This window comes from Bos javanicus, chromosome 5 (assembly GCF_032452875.1).
Source record: "Bos javanicus breed banteng chromosome 5, ARS-OSU_banteng_1.0, whole genome shotgun sequence".
NCBI lineage: Eukaryota > Metazoa > Chordata > Mammalia > Artiodactyla > Bovidae > Bos > Bos javanicus.
Window position 1 is genome coordinate 69,562,675 of NC_083872.1, and position 25,454 is coordinate 69,588,128.

Below are 25,454 nucleotides of genomic sequence, written 5' to 3' on the forward strand. Positions count from 1 at the left end.
GGACCTAACATTCCAGGTTCCTATGCAATATTGCTCTTTACAGCATCGGACCTTGCTTCTATTACCAGTCACATCCACAACTGGGTGTTGTTTTTGCTTTTGCTCCATCCCTTCATTCTTTCTGGAATTATTTCTCCACTGATCTCCAGTAGCATATTGGGCACCTACTGACCTGGGGATTTCATCTTTCAGTGTCCTATCTTTTTGCCTTTTCATACTGTTCATGGGGTTCTCAAGGCAAGAATCCTGAAGTGGTTTGCCATTCCCTTCTCCAGTGGACCACATTTTGTCAGACATGCTAGTAAAGTAATACTCAAAATTCTCCAAGCCAGGCTTCAACAGTACCATGAACTCCCAGATGTTCAATCTGGTTTTAGAAAAGGCAGAGGAAACAGAGATCAAATTGGCAACATCTGTTAGACTATTAAAAAAGGACTAGAGTTCCAGAAAAACATCTATTTTTGACTTATTGACTATGCCAAAGCCTTTGACTGTGTGGGTCACAATAAACTGTGAAAATTCTGAAAGAGATGGGAATACCAGACCACCTGACCTGCCTCTTGAGAAACCTGTATGCAGGTCAGGAAGCAACAGTTAGAACTGGACATGGAACAACAGACTGGTTCCAAATAGGCAAAGGAGTACATCAAGGCTGTATATTGTCACCCTGCTTATTTAACTTATATGCAGAGTACACCATGAGAAATGCTGGGCTGGATGAAGCACAAGTTGGAATCAAGATTTCCAGGAGAAATATCAATAACATCAGATATGCAGATGACACCACCCTTATGACAGAAAGTGAAGAAGGACTAAAGAGCTTCTTGATGAAAGTGAAAGAGGAGAGTGAAAAAGTTGGCTTAAAGCTCAACATTCAGAAAACTAAGGTCATGGCATGTGGTCCCATCACTTCATGGCAGATAGATGGGAAAACGGTGGAAACAGTGACAGAATTTAATTTTGGGGGCTCCAAAATCACTGCAGATGGTGATTGCAGCCATGAAATTGAAAGATGCTTACTCCTTGGAAGGAAAGTTATGACTAACCTAGACAGCACATTAAAAGGCAGAGACATTACTTTGCCAACAAAGGTCTGTTAGTCAAAGGTATGGTTTTTCCAGTGGTCATGTATGGATGTGAGAGTTGGACTATAAAGAAAGCTGAGCACTGAAGAATTGGTGCTTTTGAACTGTGGTATTGGAGAAGACTCTTGAAAGTCCCTTGGACTGCAAGGAGATCCAACCAATCCATCCAAAAGGAAAGCAGTCCTGAATATTCATCAGAAGTACTCATGTTGAAGCTGAAACTCCAATACTTTGGCCACCTGATGAGAAGAACTGACTCATGCTGACCCTCATGCTGGGAAACATTGAAGGCAGGAGGAGAAGTGGATGACAGAAGATGAGATGGTTGGATGGCATCACTGACTCAATGGACATGAGTTTGAGTAAAACTCTGGGAGTTGGTGATGGACAGGGAGGCCTTGCATGCTGCAGTCCATGGGGTCACAAAGAGTCAGACACGACTGAGCTGACCTGATGTTCACTGACTCGGTAATGCCATGCAACCATCTCATCCTGTGCTGCTCCTGTCTCCTTTTTCCTTCAATCTTTTCCAGGTATCTCTTGATTTCCTACTTTTGTATTCCAATCCCCTATGATGGAAAGGACATCTTTTTTGGTGTTAGCTGTTTCATCTGTTTTGGAGATAAAGGAGGGAATGGATCTGGGGTTGGTGAGAAGGGACAGGGGCAGGTGTGCTAGGATGAGAAGGGGAAAGGTGAAGAGCAATGATGCTCTCCTCCTCAATATCTATATTTACCTACATCTTTCTCTCTTCTCGCTTACATCCTGAACTTCAAATCCTTCTTACTCTTCCTTACTGTGAAGTCTCTGTTGTTCAGTCACTCAGTTGTGTCTGATTGTTCGCAACCACATTGACAGCAGCACACCAGGTTCCTCCATCCTCCACGATCTCCCAGATTTTGCTCAAACTCATGTCCACTGAGTCGACAATACCATCCAAGCATCTCATCCTCTGTCGCCTGCTTCTCATCCGGCCTTCAGTCTTTCCCAGCATCAGTGAAGTCTTAAGACCATCTTTTGCTCCTCTCAGCTTCACTTCCACTTTCCTGCCTGGCCACATGCTTGGTGTTCATTTAACAAATATTAATATTTACAAAGTGCCAGCTAGGTTTCAGGCACTTTTCTAGACACTGGGGAGTTACCAGAAACAGCTGCTCTTGGTCATTGCCAATGCAGGAAGACACTCAGTAAACACACAGTTAGCTAAGAAGGGTAAATTCAGTTAGAGGTAAGTGCCGTGAAGTAAACACAAGGAGAGGCTCATTTACTCATTCTGCTAGCATGTTTTGTTTGGCTGGGAGTCTTGTCTGCTTCATGAAGCTGCAGGTGTTTGAGGGAGGAGGTCTCAACTGACACTTTGCTTCCTCCGAGATGCTGGACCCAGTGTCTCACTCACTATAAGGAGCCACCACCACCATGTTCATTTCATGACAATGATTGTACTTGAGCTTTTGGCCTTTGGACAGACTTGGGTTTCAATCTTCTCACCCTTGGGTTTTCTCCTCTGTGTGATCTGTGTGCAGTGGAGCAGATGTGGCCTCCAAGGGCCTGCATTGGAGCCTCAAGCTGCTTGCTGGTGTGGGACCTACACGTCTGGATGCTCACAGACTCAGTTCCTTCTGTGTGAGACAGGGGAGGTGAGTGTGCCCACTTCACAGTGTTATGGAGGGTGGAATGAGACCATCTACATGAAATGCTCCCTCAAGGGAAGGTGTTGGGTGATGGGTCAAGTCCTCATTCAGCATCACTGGTGGGACCAGCCTCAAGAGGAGCCAGAAAGAACTCAGGACCCAAGGTTCTTGCAACCTGGATGGCTTCAAGGTAGTCTTGGCCATTGCTTTTGTGTTTGATTGAGGTCCTGAGAATAGGTTTTTAGGGATGGGAGAGGAAAGAGGCAGGAGAAGGGGTCTCCCCTAGCCTTCCCACTACCCCAGACTCAGGGTGCATCTTTTTTGTCCTCAATCTGATATGCTCCAGCTGGTCTTCTGTCGCTCCTTCCTTAGGCTTGAAATCCCAGTTTCGTCTTGGTTTGTTTTCTTTCTCTCATCCTGCTCCTCTACTTAGAATGTGAATCTCCCACATCCTGTGGTTCATTTTCTCCAACCCTCATCATTTCATTTCCTTTGCCCTGTCCCTGCTTCCAGCCCCGGATCCTCCTTTCAAATTTCTGGTGGCTGGTGTAACTTCCTCATGGGCATCTCCCACCCCTGCTTCTGCTTACAACAGCCCATGAATCACACTTGGAGACCTAAAAGAAGAGGAGTTCCTACCCCTTATATTGGAATTTGGAGGCTCCCCCGCGTGACTCTGCTCTGCTTCCCCATCTCGATACCCCAAGAGCCAGCCTGCTGCTCCCTGAACAAATGCTGTGTTTCCCCTGTATTTCCCCTGAGCATCTCTTCCTGCTGCTCCCACTGTAAGGTCACCACATTGGCCCCGTCCTTCAAAGCCGGGTTCAGACATTGCCCCTGATGCCACGACTGGTGGGGAACTCGCCCTCGCCATGCATATTCACACCTTTCATAGAACATTCCTAACCTGCTGCTGCTCCTGGAATTGGTGCACTTTGCTGCTAGAGAGGAAACAGTATTATTGGTGGGGTATAATCGTCCCTACTGTCAGGCACTATATAATGGCCCACATCTGATATGTGAGGTTCCTCCAATGACAAATGAGGCTCAGGTGAAATCACCTGCCTGCATTCATGCAGTTAGAGAGAGGCAGAATACAAATCCATAGTATTTCTTAATCCAAACTCACAGGCACCATGCTCTCATGCCTCCAAGCAGATGTTTGCTGATTGAATGGCGTTGAATAGCACCACCTGAGTGCGTCGGGCTGAGGGCCAAGTGCCCAGTACAGAGAGCATCACCATAGGAATAGAGAAATCTGGACCCTCTGTGAAACCATTGGGCTGTTAGGTGGCCCCCACCACCCGGTCATGCCAGCAGCTGCAAGTGGGGAGGCCTTGCTGGGCAGCCAGAGAAGGATGCAACCTCATAGGAAAATTGATTTAGGATGATCCCTGCCAGAAAAGGCCCCTCGGTCACCAGCCCCCTCTTAGGTCATATTTCAAAGCCTGGCTCAGGGCCACCGGCTGTGAGATCATGGCTGAACCATCTGACTCTTGAAATTCTAAGGACCAACTTGGGAGTTTTATCGCATTTCTGCCGCCCAGGCATGAAGTCAGCTGGACGGCGCGTGACGGGGAGCGTTTCTCTTGTAATTAGCCAGGGTGTGCGGTTTTTCTTTCTTTCTTTCTTTTCATGTTCTGCCTAGATTTAGCGTGCTGTGAGCGTGCGCTCCCTTGAGCAACCCCGCCGCAGTAGCGGAGGTGAGTCATGGCTGTAAAATCTGCAAAACTCATGAGGGGATGGAGGGTGGTGGAGAAATAGAAATTATTGTTATCATCTTTCAGGCGCGCTCGACCTCATTACTGCACGTTCACCAGCTGCAGTGCCTTCCGAGCCCTGAGCCAGAAGTGATGGCTTGAGTATGGAAAGGATCGCTTCTTTATGGGGGCAGGGGCTCCGTATGCCCCTGATTCTTTTGAGGGACGATGGGGAAGGTTGGATGCTTAATACGGCTGCTCACCAGCTGGAACCCAGGAGGATTTGCTCTGAAACACTTGGGTGTGAGCGGCCACACGTTTTCTTTATTTTTCTAAAACATTTAAATCGGGCTTCGTCCCCCACCTGCCACGGCTGGCAGGAAACTTATTCTTAGTTAATGTGTTTTGGGGAGGTGTGGTGCTAAGGGTGCTTTCTCTCATTCTTGGGAACATAGGAAACCCTGGGAATTAGGGAACTCAGCAAGACAGGGGCAAGTTTGAGGTGTTGGGTCCATGGCTGAGAAATTCTGGCTCGTGGTCTGCACCATTTTGAAGGTAGCCACCATGTTCCTCCATCACAAGCCTGGTCTGGGGTCTTGGCAGGGCTCTCCGGAGGCAAGTGGGCTGACATTTTCCCAGGCACACCTCTCAGTCATTCTCACCCCCCACCATTCCAGGCTGAAGGTCTCCACCCTCAGGGGCATGCAAACTACTGATCCTTTCCCGTCTCAGTCTCAGGGAAGACATGTAGCCCCTTAGGCGGAGTCACCTCTCGTCTGTCTTCCTACCCTTATTAAAACAGGTTCCCTCAGCACAGTTTTCTCATCTCTTTAAGCCTTTTTTTTAAATTAAAATTTAAAATTTTTAAATTTTATATTGGACTATAGTTGATTCACAATGTTGTGTTGGTTTTCCAGTGTACAGCAAACTGATTCAGGTATACATACATATATTCATTCTTTCTCAGATTCTTTTCCTATACAGGGGTTATTATAAAATATTGAGTAGGGTTCCATGTGCTGTACAGTAGGTCCTTGTTGATTATCTATTTTAAATATAGCAACGTGAATGTGTTAATCCCAACCTTTGAATTTATCCCTCTCCACCTTTCCCTTTTGGTAACTAAGTTCTTTAAGCCTTTCTTAAAAGCCAAACAAACCAACCAATCAGCCAGAAAAGCAGAAAACCAAAGTAAACAAAAATTATGTTAGATTTTTTTTCCCCTTGGTTGGTTGTTCAGAAAAAGAGAAAAATGAGCTTTTCATTCTTTGAGTCTTCTAGCAAGAACAAGATGGAACCACTTCTCTGAATTTGTCATCACTTTAGCTCTGTGATCTTGGGTTACCTACAGTCTCTGAGGGTGACTTTCTCCTTTAAAGGTGGGGTATATGGCCCCTTGTAGCAGGGATGTTGTGAGGATGACATGACATAAGTCAAGAATTTAGGGTAGAGTCTGGAGGAGAGTTGGGCTTCCCAGGTGGTGAGTGGTAAAGAACCCCCCTACCAATGAGACAAAAGAGACTCGGGTTTGATTCTTGGGTCAGGAAGATCCCCTAGAGTAGGAAATGGCAACTCACTCCAGTATTCTTGCCTGGAAAATCCCATGGATGGAGGAGCCTGATAGGCTACAGTCCATGGGGCCACAGTCAGACATGGCTGAGTGACTGAGCACATCTTTCCCCGTTGCCCATCTTTCCCTAAGGTTTACTTCTGGGACTTTTCTACCCTACCTACTCTTGGCTTCAGTGGGGTTTACATGTGAGCCAGCTTGTTAAAAAAATAGGAGTATGCTACAAGGAAAGTTTGGGGCTCAGGTAAATCTGAGGTCACAGGCAAGTGACTTTCTCCTGGGTGATCAATAGATGACTTGTAGGCCCCACACTGACACAGTAGCTAAGGTGGCTCCTCTGTCCTGTCCACACGGGATGCTCACTTCCATGGTGGCCTATTGTCTGTGGGCACCGTACTTCTGAGCATGGCCCAGAGACTCCAGTGCCTCCCTTTTCTTGACCCAGTTTTGGTCCTTTCCATTTCTGCACTCCCCACTCATCCTCATCTCCTGCAGTATCAATCCTGAGATGTAGTCATTCTCTTACGAACCAGGTGACCCTCATGTAGGGGTAGGCCTACCTTGTCTCCCATCTTCTTTGCAGTTTTACAGCTATAGCTTCAACTCTGCATTCTTCCTCCCTTAGGTCTTCCTTTTGGAACCCTGAGAACCTGTGTGTTGGTGGTGTCTCATTTGACTAATGGTAAACTGATGAGTTAGGTTGGCCCTGTTTCTGAGAATCCCCCAGGGTTTCTGAACCTCTTCTCTCCACTCTTATCTATACCTTCCTTCTTTGACAGTTGCTTGCTCCATTCCCAGTGGAGGTTCCAGTGTGTTAATGCCTGGTATCTAGATGCAGCTTTGTTTATTGAGACCCAGATGACTGTGGAGTGGCCTGTGGCAAAGACAGCAGGTGGGGAGGGTCAGCCTGGAAGATTGTGGAAGCCTCCATTCTGCGTGTGCGGTTTCCTGTCTGCACATTCCTCCCCTCCTTTGTTCGTGAGGACTTCCTCAAGTCATTTCTCCAGCCCTAGGCTGTGTGTTCATGTCTCTTGAGAGACTTCTGCAGCACCCTGGAAACTCATCGCTTTTTAGCGATGAGCCATGTGGAACTGCCTGTTTTGTGGTCACAGATGATTGCTGACCATTACACATGCTGCAGCCCAGTACATGTCAGATATCTGGTCTTGTGCATCCATCTACCATTAGAATGAGAGCTCCCAGTGTGTAGAGACTGGGATTTGCACCTGGGGCATCCCCAGTAGCTAACACTGTCATCTAAGTGTTTGTGAAATAAATGGATGATTCAGCCTGAAGGGAAGATTCACCCAGATGCCCCTGCTCAGAGAGCAAAGGTTCTCAAGCTTGAAAAGGCATCCAAATTTCTCAGAGGACTTGTTAGAGCACAGATCACTGGGCCCCACCTCAGAGTTCTGATTCTAGAGGCCGGATAATAGCATTTCTAATATGGTCGCAGACAAGGTAAATTCTGGATACCATGCTTTGAGAACCATTGTTCTGTTTTCTAATTTAAAGGTTTATTTATTTATTTATTTTATGGTTTGGCTGTAGTGGGTCTTTGTTACTGCACGGGGACTTTCTCCAGTGGTGAGCTGGGGCTACTCTTGGTTGTGTGTGTGGGCTTCTCATTGCAGTAGCTTCTCTTGCTCTTGGAGAATCGGCTGTAGGCAAGCGGGCTGCAGTAGTTGTGGCACACAGGCTCAGCTGCACCTTGGAGTGTGGGAGCCTCCTAGACCAGGGATTGAACTGATGTCCCTTGCACTGCAAGGTGGTTTCTTAACCACTGGACCACCAGGTTAGCCCTGAGAACCATTGTTTTAGGTTAATAGTTTCCCCCTGGATGGGAGGAAGGTTAGATGTAGGTATTTGAAACAAACAAAACATCACACAGCCATACTAGATTGAACAGTGCCCCTTGCTAATTCATGTCTATCTGTAGCCTGTGAATGCAATGTTGTTTAGAAATAGGGTCTTCACAGGTGTAATCAAGTTAAGATGTCATACTAGATTAGGGAGGGCCCTACATTCATTATGGCTAGTGTCCTAAGAACAGGACAACTTAGATTTATTGACACAAAGACAGAGACACACAGGGGAGAATGCCAGTGAAGATGAAGAGAGAGGCTGGAGTGATATGCTGCTGCTACTGCTGCTAAGTCGCTTCAGTCATGTCCGACTCTGTGTGACCCCATAGACAGCAGCCCACCAGGCTCCCCGTCCCTGGGATTCTCCAGGCAAGAACACTGGAGTGGGTTTCCATTTCCTTCTCCAATGCATGAAAGTGAAAAGTGAAAATGAAGTCGCTCAGTTGTGTCTGACTCTAGCGACCCCATGGACTGCAGCCTAGCAGGCTCCTCCGTCCATGGGATTTTCTAGGCAAAAGTACTAGAGTGGGGTGCCATTGCCTTCTCCGTGGAGTGATCTATCTACCAGCTAAGGAAGACCAAGGATTTCCAGCAACCACCAGAAACTAGCAGAGAAGCATGGAACAGGCTCTCCTTCAGAAACTTTAGTAGGCACCAATCCTGCAGACACCTCGATTTTGGACTTGCGCCTCCAGAACTGTGAGAGAATAAATACATTTCTATTGTTTTAAGCCATCTTAGTTTGTGATAATGTCTTATGGCAGCCCCGAGAAACAAAAATCCCCTAAAATGCAAGAAAAAAGGCAAAAAATAAAAACCAACCCCACAACCCACCCCCTCAAAAAAAAGCCAGTGCCAAAAAACCCCACAAACCAACACAAAAAGCAATGACTTATCCTTTCTTCCTCACTGAGATACTTTAGTGAGTACTGGAAATCACCTGGAGGATAAGATCCCCAGGTGAAGCCCTGTAGACTTTTCCTACTTGCACAAGGTTGGGGGTGGGTGTCGAGCCCACCCCAAGGGACCACATCCATGAAGGGGCATCATACAGGGCACCTATCCTGTGTGTGCATGGGTGCCCAGTCATCTGTGACTCTTTGCAGCCCCCTGGATTGTAGTCTGCCAGGCTCCTCTGTCCATGAAATTTTCCAGGCATGAATACTAGAGTGGGTTGCCATTCTCTTCTCTGGAGGATCTTCCCAATCCAGGCATCAAACCCACATCTGCATTGACTGGCAGATTTGTTTTTGTTTTGTTTTGTTTTTGTTGCTGTTGTTTTTACCACTGAACCAACTGGGAAGCACCTCTACTGGTGAATGGGTTGAAGCAGATTCCCAGTTTCCAATTTTCAGATTCTGTTTTTGTACTTTGGATGTGTGTCCTGGAAATCTACATTTTAACAAACCTCCTAGGTAATTAATTCATGGCCAGAGTTCATTTAATGAAACATAGGTGGGAAGGGGTGGAGTGGATAAAGTTTTAAAGTAGGAAAACCATATCTTAGACCTCCCCAACCAGGAGTTCTTGATTTTTCTTGCCATTGGTCTTTGGCAATTTGTTGAAGCCCATAGACCCTCCTCAAAATAGTATATATTGCTACTTCCTAAATGACTAAAGCAAAATACATAGGGTTACAGAGGAAGCCAAATATATTGAAATATACAATAAGACAATTAAAAAACACCAAACTTCTAAAATTAGTACTATAAGTGGTTCCTTATTAATAACCTACTATGTTTAAGAATTAGCAGCGGGGCTGATAGCTACTATAATTTCAAGGTGGTGATGAGTCTAAAATCGTATCTTGAAAAACTGTGAGAACTATAAAGCGATTAAAAAATCTGTGATTTCTATTCATGCAAAGTCACAGGAACTGCTTATGCTCCTGTGGTTTGTGGTCCACATTCATAACTGAATACATTTCAGTTTCAATTAGTAGAAAAAAGATGAAAAGTTCCCACAAGTTCATGGGCCCCCTGAACTCTGTCCACAGATCCTCTGAAAATTCATGACCTTTCTCTGGAGTCTAGTTCTTCATCTTTTTCCTTTCTTGCTGGTCCCACCCCAAAGTCCCTTGCCCCACAGCCCAGCACCTGTCACCCTGCAAGCCCACAGCAAACCCAGACTCCCTCCTTTTAGCCCACATTAAAACCTGCCCTTAGTGGCTACACAGTATGGTAGGCCAAACACGGGAGTGGGGGCCAGAAGGTCCACTGGTTCAAGTACTTCCCTCCCAGTTTATTAGCTGCATGACCAACACTCTGAGCCTTGGTGGCTGCGTTTATAGTACCTGCTTTGTGAGGCTATAGTGAGGATTAAACAAGATGTATATAACGTGTTTGGAACATGGTAGGTGCCTAATAAATATTAAATGTCATTTGAATAAAAAAAACTTTTAAGTGTTTCCCCAGTTAGGAGATATTTAAGCTTTAATGAGGATTTGTAGCATTTCATCATGTGTTGGAGAAAGAGGATTGGGTGGGAGAGAGTGAGCATTCTTCAAGTCACTCCTGGTTGGAGCTGGACAGACTCATTCATGGAACAGTATTTCAAAGAAATGGCTGAGCATGGCTTCTCCTGGTGCAGTGCTGGAGCCAGGGGAGCTCTGGGAAGACCCTGCTGGAATCTGGGCTGAGCATCAGGCATTCAGGCCTCCCAGGCCTACCCGGATGGCCATTGCCATGGTGATGATGGCTAGTGGGAGGTAGGTGGGCATTTGCAGTGGCTTGGCCACTCCTGAGACATGGCCAGTGCCTTGCCTGGTGTGAGGCCGGGGTGTTGAGAGGACAGGCAGATGGGCGGGTGAACGTTCCACTATAGTGTCCTGCCTGCTCATGCCTGGGCCTGTTCCTAATAAAGCCTGAGTGTGTGTGAGGGCCGGTGACAGATATAATGGGGCCTCTGCTTGCCAAGTTGGCTCCTCTGGCTGCTCTGGCCTGTTGGGTGGAGGTGGGGGGAGGGTTGTCTGCAGAGCTCCAGGACAAGCCCTCCTGCACCCCTTCTTCCCATCTCCAAAAACAGACACAAGAGAGCTAGAGCAGGAGATCTCTGTGGAGCAGGAGCTTGTACCGAGGGAATGTGTGTGGCGGGGCGGGGGCGGGCATTTACTGAAGTCCTCCAGAGTTTGTGTTAACAGTCAGGACAAACCATAGTGGTGTCTCCTGTGGTGGGGGGGATGGTGAGTGGTCATTTGTTCTGGGCCGCGCAGTCCAAAAGTCAGGCTCAGGCCCATCTTCCTCCTGTCAGTGCTAACAGTGTTCTTTGTGCAGGAACCTCGATATGCAAGGGAAGCAAGGGATTTAAGGTCAAGTGTATAGCTTGAGTTTAGAATCTTTTTCTGCCAACTGCTACCTGTGTGACTTTGGACAAGGTCCTTAACCTCTCTGGGCCTTGGTTTCTTCACAGAAAAGACCCAGCTAGAAATTTAGGAACATTCTGTCAGAAAGAAAGTGGAAAAGGAGATACTTCCCTGGTGGCTCAGATGGTAAAGAACCTTTCCCGCTATGTGGGAGATCCGAGATAGATCACTGGGTCGGGAAGATCCCCTGGAGAAGGAAATGGCAACTCATTCCAGTATTCTTGTCTGGGGAATTCCATAGACAGAGGAGCCTGGTGGACTACAGTCCATGGGGTTACAAAGAATCAGACATGACTAAGTGATTAACACTTATACCTCTCCCCTCTCCTACCACAGCTCATAAAAATCTCCTGAATGTCTGAATTCTGGGCTCCAGCTTCCTTATATGTGGTCTCTGTTCTGTGTCATGTGGACCCAGTATGGAGCCTGGTCCTTCTGGGAAGTTCCAGAACAGCCTGCTTGCAGAGCAGCAAGAATAAGAGGAGTAAAATTGACCAGAGTGTCTTGTTGCTGTTTTTTTTTATTTTTCATCTTGGTTTTGGCAGGGGAAAAAGACATGAGGGTTTGCATGATAGAAATCTGATCAGCTTCAAAAGGGTGGTACGCATTATACCATCCCTAAAATGTCCCTCAGCCACCCTCCCCACATGAGAGGGTCTCACTGGCTCCTTGCATCACTCATCGTTTAATTAAGTCCTTCTCTCTCTTTGCTCTGGAGAAGAGAGTGGCAACCCACTCCAGTATTCTTGCCTGGAAAATCCCATGGACAGAGGATCCTGGCAAGCTACAGTCCATGAGCTTGCAAAAGAATTGGATGCAACTGAGCAACTAACATTTTCACTTTTCTCTCTGAGTCTTTTCTTTGTATCATCTGTTTTCTCTTCTCTTAATTGATCTCAGCATATTCACTGCCTTACATCTTACCCAAAGTCAAGATTCTTTGTTCTTCTCTGTTGTCTGGGTCAACATCTCTGGCCCTGTGGTTCTCACCTACCTCCACCATCTTGAAGTGTTTTCCCATACAACTGTTACACCTCCAAGTGGAAGTTTTGTACTTGAGGTTACTAAAAGTAATAACTCACTAAGTCACATGAAGATTGCATGAAATAATGTAACCAAAAGTATTTTTTGAAATGGAGGGTTCATATGAAGTCATTCATTCAATTATTCATTTATGCCATGAATCTTTGTGAAGACTATCTCAGTATCCCCAGCATCCAGTAAACAAGATGCTGTCAAGGAAGTCATGGTCTAATGAACTGTTAGAAAACAATTGCCGTCATGAATAGTAAGTGCCATGATTGTGCCACATCTCATGTGTTATGGTGGGACAAAGAAAGCAGGGATAGATGTATGTTGCCATAAATAGAATGGAGTAGATATTTGAAGTGTCATATAGACAAAGCAAGCTCAAGGTGGCCTTCTGAGCATTTTAGAGAGGAAGAGCTTCCTATTTGATGGATCAGGACCTTGGGTTCGTATCAACTATCTGCATGTTCTCTGTGTGTCCTTCTGTGTTCAAAGTCTGAAACATCATCCATGGGATAGGGTATTTGACTATTAGAGTCAGCTTTCTCATCTGTCAAATCTGTATGATAATCCCCCATAGGGTTTCTGTACAGACTGAAAGAGATTCATTAACTTATTCATCTAACAAATAGTTATTAAACAACTACTATGTACTAGACAATGATTTGGACTATAGAGTTTTACAGGGAATGAGATAGCAAATGGGTTCTCTTCCTCTCAGGTAGCACTAGTGGTAAAGAACCCACCTGCCAATGCAGGAGACATGAGAGACCCGGGTTCTATCCCTGGGTCAGGAAGATCCCTTGGAGGAGGGCATGACAACCCACTCCAGTAGTCTTGCCTGGAGAACCCCATAGATAGAGGAGCCTGGTGGGCTATAGTACATAGGATTGTAGAGTTGGATATGACTGAAGTGACTTAGCATGCCTGCACACCTCTCAGAGTGAACATCCTGTTGAGGAGATAACATCTACTGGTGCCCAGCCCTGTTAACTGGCCCCTAGAAGCTATGCAGCATCTTCACTCCAGCCTTTTCTTTAGATCCCCTTCCTTATTCACTGTCGCCTGCATGTTGCATCAAAATTCCATTGCCTTAGAGTCCTTCAGCTAGAACTCCTGGGCATCTGGGAGAAGGGGGCAGGCTTTAGGCCCATGGGCTAGCAAGCAGCTATGACAAAATACCATAGCCTGGGTGGCTTAAACAGCAAACATTTGTTTCTCACAGTTCTAGAAGTTGGGAAGTCCAAGGTGAAGGGGCTCCAGATTCAGTAAATGGTAAAAGCCTGACTTTATGTCCTCACATGCCAGAGAGAGATCTGCTTGCTTGTCTTTTCTTTTAGGGATCCCATTCATGAAGCTCCACCCTCATGACCTGATGACCTCCCAAAGGCCCCACCTCCAAATACTCTCATATTGGGGGTTAGGCTTCAACTTGTGAGTTTTGAGGACACAAAGAGTCCATAGCAGGGAGGAAAAGTGGAGAGCAAACTAAAGATACTGAAACCAATGAGCAAATCTCTCTCTTTGCTCTCTTCTGCCAAAGGCACTGGGGAGAAACCCAATTTTTTAATGACTTCTTTTTTTGGTTCAGAATTTATTACAAATATGCTTCCTTTGTTTCTCCTATAATCATGTCATTGAGTGGGCCCGGAGAGAAATGTCAACAACGCAGCCCCTAAGGAGCCCTGGTGGTGGGGAGAGTGGAGGGCTGGCAGGCTCAGCAGAGGATACATTCATTAGACGATGGGAGGGTTGGGGTGAGCTGTCCCAGCCCTGAGTCTGGCAGAGTTCACAACCAAGTGGTAGAGAGCAGAGTGCTCTTGTGGCTCAGGGAAGTTTCCCCTCAGCCATTGGGCTGGTTTTCCCTGCTCCTTTGTCAAACCTGGGCTCTTCAGTTTTGACATTTTTTTTCCCCTTTTGGATTTTTTGTCTTATTACAAGTAAGTATAGTGAATTTAATGCCTTGGGAAACACTGTTGCATTTGAGGCATGGAGTTGTAGGGGTCCATGGGACCTGTGGTAGGAACCCAATACCTGGACTCTTAGAGGCAAGGCTTGAGGCTTTGTGGTATGTGCAGTGGGATGGGTTGGGATAGTGATGCCCACAGGTCAGCCATGCAGGAATGGGACTGGGTTTCTTGACTCCCAAGCTGGGTGGCAGTCCACATAACTCCAAGTTCTCGGCTGACAAAGATACAACGTCCATGGTGCCCTTGAGAAGCACACAGCACAGCTGTCGACTCTTCTTTATACTCCTCTCTCTGTCTTCCTCATTTTTAAGTACTTGGACTAAAGTGCCAATTTCCTTAAGAGCTAGGACTGGATCCAAGGAATGCACTCTGGGCGAGGGGGGTGGGGATGGGGAGCGGATTTCATCAGGAATTCTGCTGTGGAGACAGACACAGGGGAGTCAGATGGTCACTGCAAGGCTGGAAGGAGGACTCTGCTCCTAAGGGCCTGGGTGGGGACCTTTTAGGAGTGGGTGGGGAAATGGAGGGAGACCTTGCTGCTATGGATAGAGGGTCCCTTTATTTACTTATCCCCTTTCCTTACCCCCTCCCCACTCCCTGGGTTGCTCCTTCTAGTGCCTGTGTTAGGCTTACAAAGATGAATAATGATGGGATTTTGGAGTAAGACTTAGGTACCTGAACCTCACCATCCTCTCATTTGTGCCTGTTAGTTTCCCCATGAAGAGACTGGAACTCCTTGGGGACAAACACTGGAAGGAAAAAAAAAATCCTCCTCTAGTAATAGTTGGGCAAGTACCTGATACCCCCTTCCTCCATATACTGTACCCCCATCCCTGGCAATAGCTATAGAAGGGCTTTCTGTGTTGGGGTACAAGGCTGAGGCCTGGAAGCTTAGGCAAGCTTCCTATTGCCTCCACCCAAAGTCAGGGTAGATCTGTCAATAGTACGTTTGTGTGTCCATCCAGTGGCAGACACGGTGATGCTGGAGCGGAGTGCATGAGATGCACTGAGGCTTGGTCTAGCATGTAGCAGTGCCGGAGAACCTGTCTGTCATCAACACTGTCCTTGAGCAGAAGTGGTGGCCCTGCCCACAGGAAATCATGGCCCAGGGAATGTCTCACCCCCAGTGTCACAAGCTGGGAGCTGACCTTGAATCCTTTCTATTTCAATCTGGTGCTAAATCATCACCACCCAACTAGTTACCAAGTCCCATTGATTCTACTTCTAAAATATCGTTCGGATCCATCGCTTCTCCTAATCCCGTGAGCCACCTTCCTAGTCCAGGTCACTGTCACCTCACTTCCAGTACAGCAACTGCATCTTTCTACATCCCCCCACATCCCCTCCACCCCACCCATCATCCATGCATCCGTGTCCACATTGAGCCCAGGAAATTTCCATTGGTTAATTCCCCTACTGAAACTCTTCAATGTCACCATATTACCTTTTGGTGGGGGGGAAATAAAGTTCAAAATGTTTTTGATTGGTGACTTTTCTGGTAGTGCAGTGGCTAAGACTCCATGCTTCTAATGCAGGGGCCTCGGTTTGATCCCTGGTCACAGAACTAGATCCCATATGCCACAATGAAGCCCCAGCACAGCCAAGTAAATAAATATTAAGAAATATATGTTTCTGATCATTCTCAGAACTCCTGTTAACATTTATGTTCTCATCTTTTGCCTCATCTATTCCAGACATAGTGAACTGCCTTCTTTTTCTCCAAACGAACAGTGTTCTTGTCTTTTTTCATGCTGTTTCCTTTGTTAAGGAACTTTTTCCGTACCCCTACCCTTTTCAACTCCTACATGATCTTCTTCACTCAGCTCTCACTTTCTCCAGGAAGCCCTCCTTCCTGTTGTCTGAGTGGGTGGTCCTCTCACGTTTTTGTAGCCACCTATCCCTTTCTGAATATGTTTTGTCACTGCTTATTTACTTGAAATCTTCCCTGGCTATTGAGAGCATCCTCTGCCATCAACAGGCACCTCTTGTCTTCTGCTCAGCTAAAGACTTGGGTCTCTCTCCCATTCCATACCATGTGGATTCACTTCATCTCTTTATGAGTTTGCCTAAAGCAAAAGAAAAGGGACACTGGACATCATAATGGATGATGTCCACAATAGCAATTATTTCTTTTAACATGGAGACATTCCACACATTATTGGTTGTTTTATTGGCTCTCAACAAAGCCAGGGGTGAAATGAGATGTCAACTCTTCTAGAGTCTTCAAGCAATGAATCTAGCAGGGGTGGGGGTCAAGAGTGTTAGGGACTGCTTTTTTTAAAGAAAACTATATCTGAAAACTCTGGAATGGAATACCATTTTACCTCCTTTCTTCTTTGTTATGGTGGGAACCTTGGGAAAATCCTGGCTAATGGTTTTCTCTCTCTGGAGCATTGATAGTTCAGCCAGGCTTTCAATAGGAGCCGTTTATCAGATTATTCACAGTGGAGCCAGTTGGGAGAGTCTGAAATGTTGTGTTGTTGATTAGGCGAGAATCTGCACATTGTAGATAGAAAGATGCTTCTCCTAGGCAATCAACACTCCCCGAGCACCTGTCCCATGCTAGCCGGTCCTGGGTGCTGGGATACAAAGTGATTCAGTTCTATCCCTGCCCTTGAAAGTCTTACCAGCCCCTAAATTCCATAGGTATGGCACAAAGAAAATAGCAAAACTTGAGACAAAGGAGAGAGCACAGAGACACATGCAATAAACAGAAATGGGCAAGAATGGTGGTTCCCATGTACTCAGACAAACTGAATGACAGGGTGTAATTGCCTTGAATAAAATTCCCCTGGCAGGGGCGATGCCGTAGCATAATGTCAACTTAAAAAGTACACACAACCTAAAAGTTGAGTTATATTTTATTCGGCAGAAATTCTTAGGACTTCAAGTCTGGGAGACAGCATCTCAAGTAACTCTGAGAGAACCACTCTGAAGAGGTGAAAAGAGGATCTGTGTTATATAGAAGTTTTGCAACAAAGGGCAGGTAGCCTGAACATCAAAAGATTATTGTTAATTAAAGAAAACCAGATAACCCAAGTCAAAGGATTTAGCGCTTTTCTATGTATGGGAAGATGCAAGAGTCTGGGCTCACTGAAATCATTCCTTTGATATATACCTCAGCTATTTGGGGCCTGTATCCTGTATTTTTCATACCCTGAGCTTCTCAGGGCTCACTGTAGGGAGTGGCTATAGTCTGATGGTTGCTGGAGGACAGGTATTCTTCTTCTTGAGTTCCCTTAGGGCTCACATTCAGTTCAGTTCAGTTCAGTTGCTCAATCGTGTCTGACTCTTTGCGACCCCATGAATCGCAGCATGCCAGGCCTCCCTGTCCATCACTAACTTCTGGGGTTCACTCAAACTCATGTCCATTGAGTCGGTGATGCCATCTAGCCATCTCATCCTCTGTCGTCCCCTTCTCCTCCTGCCCCCAATCCCTCCCAGCATCAGAGTCTTTTCCAATGAGTCCACTCTTTGCACGAGGTGGCCAAAGTATTGGAGTTTCAGCTTTAGAATCAGTCCTTCCAATGAACACCCAGGACTGATCTCTTTTAGAATGGACTGGTTGGATCTCCTTGCAGTCCAAGGGACTCTCAAGAGTCTTCTCCAACACCACAGTTCAAAAGCATCAACTCTTTGGCGCTCAGCTTTCTTCACAGTCCAACTCACATCCATACATGACCACTGGAAAAATCATAGCCTTGACTAGATGGACCTTTGTTGGCAAAGTAATGTCTCTACTTTTATAATATGCTATCTAGGTTGGTCATAACTTTCCTTCCAAGGAGTAAGTGTCTTTTAATTTCATGGCTGCAATCACCATCTGCAGTGATTTTGGAGCCCCCAAAAATAAAGTCTGACACTGTTTCCCCATCTATTTCCCATGAAGTGATGGGACTGGATGCCATGATCTTCGTTTTCTGAATGTTAAGCTTTAAGCCAACTTTTTCACTCTCCTCTTTCACTTTCATCAAGAGGCTTTTAGTTCCTCTTCACTTTCTGCCATAAGGGTGGTGTCATCTGCATATCTGAGGTTATTGGTATTTCTCCTGGCAATCTTAATTCCAGCTTGTGCTGAGCTGTAATCGCTGATAACTGTGACATCCTTGTTTACTGACATGGCAGGAAATATTTTCTCAATGGGGAAGCTTGAGGTTTCCCCCATAATCTCCATCAGCACCCCGATTCTTTGTACAGTCACCTCTTCCTTTTTAAATATTTTTATTAATTTATTTGGCTGTGCCAGGTCTTAGTTGGGGCACATGGGATCTTTAGTTGCAGCATGTGAAATCTTAGTTGCAGCATATGGGATCTAGTTCCAGGGATTAAACCTAGACCAGGGATTGAACCCAGGCTCCCTGCTTTGGGAGTGCAGAGTCTTAGCCACTTGACCACCAGAGAAGTCCCCAGTCACCTCTTCCTTAATGTGAAATAAAGTGTTAAATAAACACATTCTCAAGTCCCCCAATCCCCAGTTTGTCTACCAAGCACAATGTAAGCCATTCTGTAGCAAGCACTTCCTCCCTCCCTTTCTTTGCTAATTTACAAGTTGCCAACTGTTGGTTCTTAGTTAGAAACTGAAGGACACTGGGCTTGTCAGAGGCCTGGGCACAGACAGACACAGATGCCTGGGTTCCTGCCAACACACAGGCACTTGTGTGCATGCACACACAATCCCATACACCCTGTGGCACTGTATTGCTGTCCAGTCCCCTTACATCAGTGGATAGGAATGTCTGCAAACCCTCCAGGGACTGCACAGGCCCACGGGTAAGACCCTTCCTCCTCCTAAATGCTTGGCAGGCTTTTGCAAAACTGATTTAACAAGGGCCTCATCCAAGACAGTGGGACAATGGGGATCTCAACATTCTTTCTGGCGGCCTCTTTTGCATGGTAAGTGACCTTGGATTGTAAGTGCCCTGTTACTGAGCGAAGAGTTTATGTGCTAAGAAGACAGGAAACTATGTGGGTGCGGAGTGATGGATGGGGTGTTTGTGGGTGAGGAGTACAGAGGGGTTGCTGTGAGGGCATGAGTGCTGAGCTTGAGGCCGTTTGCAGGGATACTGGGATGTGTCTGAATAAACCAGTGGAGACGGAAATCCCAAGTTTTTGTTGTTGATAAATTTGCCTCAGAAACAAGGAAATGATAATATTAATCATCACAGCTCTCATTTTTGCTAGCTGGGGTTTTGAGGGGGCAAAATTAATATCTCTTCTTTCCCTTTGGGTTCAGAGCCAAGGCAAAGGCATGAGGTGGATGGGGCTGAACCGTCACCGTTATGACTGGAGCACTTTTGAGTGACCGCCCACATGGGCTTGTTGACTCCCCAAACCCAGACTGGACTTCGGAGGAACCAACCTGCGAGCACACTGGGGTCTGCAAACAGCACATTCTGTTAGGGTGAAGAGGATGCAGAAGAGAGACCAACTAATCTTTGCTAGTCTTTGACACACCAGCACCACCCACTTAAGGAACAGACAGAAGGCTCTCGTTTGCCCACCAACTAACTCATGGTCTCCCCAGGGAATAATGAGAGGTGGAACAAGAGGCCAGGTGTGGTCAGGGGAACCCCTCTCACCACAGTGAACACACAGAGTGGGGAAAACATGTCTCCTCTGAATGCTCCCCCGTTTTTGTCATAGTCAACCTGAGGCAGGAGGCAGGTGGGCCCCCCAGAGTAAAACAGTTGGAAATTTATTCTCTACTGATCAAAACTCCAAGACAAGAATAGCAGGACAATTAAGGGATGAGGCTGGACCCTGCACAGACCCACAAAGTCAAGAGACCTCCTCAACCACACAGGTGCAGAAAAGGCACCTTGGAGGCCAAAGGGGAGTCATGTCAAGGGATGTTCTACTCAGACGCCTTTTCGGTAGGATCCGTCTTGGCTAAGAGATGCGTGTGCACACATGGGAGGATCCGGAGATATATTAAATATGGCCTGTGAACCAGGCAAATCAGAATGATTGGCCAAAGGAGACTTGGAAGAAATATCCCATAAAAGTAATTCAAACTGCCATGAGGGCTCAACCTAGCAACTCAGGGACTCTCCTTCTGAGCCTGCCCGTGTGTCTCTCCAGATGTACTGTATTGTACTCTTTTTCCTCCTAATAAATACTTAAATTGCTTCACTACTTTCTGTCTTTGTGGAAATTCTTTTCTGCAAGGGCCAGGCCCCTTGTCACTGACCACTGGTCTAGTAGCTAGGATCTGGTGCTCTCACTGCCACGACCCAGCCCAGTCTCTGATTGGGAACCCAGGCCCTGCTCCAAGCTGCTGCAGGCTGAGACTACTCGAGACATAGCCATAGTCAGGATAGGGTGCTGCTGTCTCCTCATGGGAGCTGAATCCTTTCAACTCCCGCTTCAAGGGGCTGCTCTTCCCATATGGTCTCTGCTCCTCTGGTGTTCTGTTTAGGTTGCTGGGGGCAGGGTCAACTTGACTCTCAGAAATTTCTGAGTTGAAGCAACTCATGTGAATTAAATCACTAAGAAATACCCCCTTTCTTACTTCTTGTCCCAAATTCCATCTAGTACAGCTTCAAATACAGCTCCAAAGAGGTTCTTGTCCAGTGGAGAAGCAAGACTGATGAAGGAATCTGTCAGGATGGAGCCTTGACACAGAGCCTCTGAGGTGGGAGAGAGAGTTGGTACTGTGAGGGGCTTATTGAAGGGGCAGTGACTGCTTCTGGAGAGGAGCTGCTGTCTGGGATTTGAGGGGTGTGAACTCCATGCAAGGCAGAAATGTGGCTATGCATGACAGCAAAGCCCCTCTTTCTTTCTCTCCTTTTCCCTCTCCCCTCTTTTTTCTCCTTCCCTACCCCTCAACCTCTCTCTTCCTTACCCTTCCTGAATTAATAACCCCACTAGGACATCCTGAGACAAACAGCCAAGTCAGAAATCACTTCGCCTCTCTGACAGCCCATCCCATCCCAACAAACTCATATCTCATGGGCAGCTACTCCTGTGTGTCACCAGGGCCACCAAGAGACTTCCTATCTATTCCACTGCCAGAGACATTAGTTGTTAGCCTTTTTGGCAAAGGAGCTTGACAATCACCTTGGGAAGGAAAACGGTGTGGGGGGCTAGTGGAAAGAATGTGACTTTTGGAGCCAGGCAGACCCTGGGCTCTCCTCCAGCTCTACCACTTAATACTTGGGTAACCCTGGGCGAATCACTTAACCTCCTTGACTTTTGGTTTCCTCATTTGTAAAATAAACAGTGCAAAGAGGATAATAGTCATCTTACAGAATTATTTGGAAAAGGTAAGCAAGTTGATGCGTGGAAGCATGCCTGCAAGACACATGGTAGATAGATTTTGACATTTGGGGAAGATTGCATTGTAGGCTAATTGCAGAGTTTTATGGGTCTCTTCCTCTTGAATACCCTGAAATAACACAAATCAGGCAGCATTTGCTCTACAGAAGGAAGTTCTTAAATAGTCTTCATTAGGATTTCTAATAAGTTAACCTTTCTTTTTGCTCCAAGTCAGTGCCTGTTTTCTTCTTGGTGGTAGCTTCTCACTAAGGTCATTTTGTAAAACACTCTCTCACAGGATCTTTTCAGTAATTCACTTACTACACTGGCCCTGGTCTGTAATGCATTTCTATTGTATTGAGGTTGCCTTTTTGTGGCCGTGAGGTTTATAATGTGTACAGAAATACAGAGAACTCAGGAACCTGGCCAGCCCATGTACCTGGCCAGCCCATGTGACTTTTGTTATGGACCTGCTCTGTAGATGGCTCAAAGTCCCTTTGTCCTTCCATTTTTGAGTTGGATAGAGCTCAAGCTGGGCCAGTCTATCCATAAATCCTTCTTTGAGGCCAAGTGTGTTAGAAAGAACATCTCAGTATTTCCTGTAGATGTTTCCCTTAGGGTATCATTCAAGGTTATGGGGTGTAAGCCATAGATTTGGACATAAAATGCATGTATTGAGGAGATATTGAGTAGCTTCCAAAATTGGTGGAAAACCAGAGAACCAAGTTTAGGAAATAAGTGTATTCCAGGGAAGTTATTGAAGCAAGAACACTGGAGTGGTTTGCCTTTCCCTTCTCCAGGAGAAGGGGGCTAAAGAGGATGAGATGGTTGGATGGCATCACTGACTCAATGGACAGGAGTTTGAGCAAACTTCAAGAGACGGTGAAGGACAGGGAAACCTGGCGTGCTGCAGTCCATGGGGTTGGAAAGAGTCGGACATTATTTAGCGACTGGACAACAACAACAGGGGGGTTAGGCCACAGCTGAAGCCTCTTGTTAGCACCCTGCCACTATGTCACCACTGCTGCTACTCCTGCACCCTGAGGTTTCTGGCACTGAACCTCAATGTAGCCGGATAAAAATCCTCAGCTATCTCCATGTCATTGGATTGCTTGCTCAGTATTCACAGGCCTGAGTTGGAACAACCCAATGACTGATCCCAGGTTCTGTGCCTGGTTCCAGAGAGGGCGGAGGGGCTTCTTTGGCTTTCCTTGTGGGATCGCATAGTAGCGGGGTTTCTCTAAAAGTAGGAAGGTGGTTTAAAGATGAATGTCTGGTATGCTTGAAAACTAGATAGCTTTAACTTACTGTCACAGCTTTTGGTTCAAAAGACAAAGAACCTAAGTGAAACGCTCTGCCCATCCTTAAAACTTGAGTGTAACTGAAAAAGCACTGACTTAGATTCAACTTCTCTGATCCTCTCAGTTTCTTCTTTTATGGAATGGTAATTAAAATAACTATCCTGCATACCTATCTCAAGGTTGTTGAGAGAATCAACAACATAGCAGACTATTAAATACATATCAAAGGAGCATATATCTGACTATTTTTCCCTGTTAGCTGATAAACCACTTACAAACAACCTCTACAGCATGGGCTATTTGTTGTCTGGAGTGTGGTGATATGCCCAGGGGCATAAGAGATCTCATTCTACAATTAAAGTGTCCAAAGCTCAAAAACAGGAAATATGGAGCAAGTTCCCTGAGGCTATACACTGATAAGAGGCAGAGATAGGATTTACACCCAGATCTGTCTGACTGTGGGCTTCCCAGGTTACTCAGTGGTAAAGAATCCACCTGCCAATGCAGGAGACATGGGTTCAATCCCTGGGTCGGGAAAATCCCTTGGAGAAGGAAATGGTAACCTATTCCTGTATTCTTGCCTGGTGAGCTATAGTCCACGGGGTCGCAAAGAAACAGACACGACTGCACACACGTGCATGCATGCATGCCTGCCTGTCTGTCTTTAAATTCTACCTTCTTTCTAAGAGGCCTGGTTTTAATTTCCAAAACTGGATGAATTAACTAAAAGCTCAGGAAGGAGATTCTCGTCTAAGAAAGAAGTGGGAGGAACCATAGATGGAGGGGAAATGGAAGCCCAGTCCTTGAGTTCTTAGAATGATGCTTATTCCATAAGAGCACATGGAGATATCAAAACTGGAAAGCCCTGATGAAAATCACAATCACTCTACCCAAGAAGCCCATGAACTATTGCACTAAATGGCTTTCATTTTGTAGATGAGGAAACAAGCTGAAAGAAGTTAGATAATTTGCCCAGAGATACTCAGCTTAGTTGGAAACAGAACTCAATATTGGTTTGTTTAAACAAGAAGTTGATTTCATAAAAGATATTGACTGGCCCTAAAGAAGCAGGCATGGAACAACATTCTACATTCAGCAGCTTTTCCTGCTAATGTCACAGTTGGGTTGCTCATGCCAGAACTTCTCCTATTGTTGCCTCTGGGAGCTGGATGTATCTGGCACTGTTCTTTAAGCAGATTCTCCCTGGTGCCAATTTCCTTGCAACATACAATTTACAGAGGCTTCTGATAGTCTGAGCCCAGGTTAATGCCTGCAACTTAGCTGCAAGGGAGTTCAAAAAAGTAAGTTATAGAGACAAGAAATTTCTTATTCCCATCAAGATGAGTTATCTCCCAGACATAGGAAGTGTTCCAAGATGCTGGGGGTGCAGAGGCACTGCTCATTCTTAGCTAAACTCCTAGTTCCTAGGACAGGGCTCAGCACATAGTAGGTGTTGTGGACTGAAAGTTTCTGTCCTCAACAGAAACAATGCCTCCGGTTGAAGCCTTAATTCCCAAATGTGCTGGCATTTTGAAAGGACCAGGGAGGTAAATAGGTTTAGATGAAATCATAATGGGATCAGTGCTTGTCTAAAAGGAAGAGATTTTTGGACTCCAAAAGCACTGCAGATGGTGACTGCAGCAATGAAATTAAAAGACGCTTGCTCCTTGGAAGAAAAGCTATGACCAACCTGACAGAATATTAAAAAGCAGAGACATTACTTTGCCAACAAAGGTCCATCTAGTCAAAGCTATGGTTTTTCCAGTAGTCATGTATAGATGTGAGAGCCGGACTATAAAGAAAGCTGAGCGCCAAAGAATTGATACTTTTGAACTGTGGTGTTGAAGAAGACTCTTGAGAGTCCCTTGGACAGCAAGGAGATCTAACTAGTCCATCCTAAAGGAAATCAGTCCTGAATATTCATTGGAAGGACTGATGCTGAAGCTGAAACTCCAATACTTTGGCCACCTGATGCGAAGAACAGACTCATTGGAAAAGACCCTGATGCTGGGAAAGATTGAAGGTGGGAGGAGAAGGGGACAACAGAGGATGAGATGGTTGGATGGCATCACTGACTCGATGGACATGAGTTTGAGTAAGCTCTGGGAGTTGGTGATGGACAGGGAAGCCTGGCATGCTGCAGTCCATGGGGATGCAAAGAGTTGGACATAGCTGAGTGACTGAACTGAAGAGGAAGAGATCCAGGGCTCTTGCTCTTTCCCTAACATGTAAGGATATAGCAAGACATCAACCATTTGCAGACCAAGAAGGGGGCTCTCACCAGGAGCTGAATCAACTGGCACCTTGATCCTGGACTTTCAAACTTCCATGACTATGAGAAAGAAAAGTCTGTTGTTTTAGCCACTCAGTCTATTTTGGCCATCTGATACAAAGAGCTGACTCATTGGAAAAGATCCTGATGCTGGGAAAGATTGAAGGCAAAAGGAGAAGGGGCAGCAGATGATGAGATGGTTAGATAGCATCACCAACTCAATGGACACGAATTTGAGCAAACTCCGAGAGATAGTGAAGGACGAAGCCTGGTGTACTACAGTCCACAGGCTTGCAAAGAGTTGCACACAACTTATTGACTGAACAACAACAAGCTATTTTGTAATAGCAGCAAGAGCAGACTAAGAAAATAAGTGTGTCATAAGTATTTAATAACTGATTGACCAAATAATT

General features: G+C 46.0%; 1 long non-coding RNA gene across 1 annotated transcript; it reads left to right on the top strand.

Annotated features, from left to right (window-relative positions):
• The first annotated feature begins 904 nt into the window (after positions 1 to 904).
• On the top strand, positions 905 to 20,346 carry LOC133247844 (uncharacterized). Its single transcript, XR_009736523.1, has 2 exons — positions 905 to 2,722; positions 19,445 to 20,346. It is a non-coding gene; the product is annotated as an uncharacterized LOC133247844 (long non-coding RNA).
• The last annotated feature ends 5,108 nt before the right edge of the window (positions 20,347 to 25,454 follow it).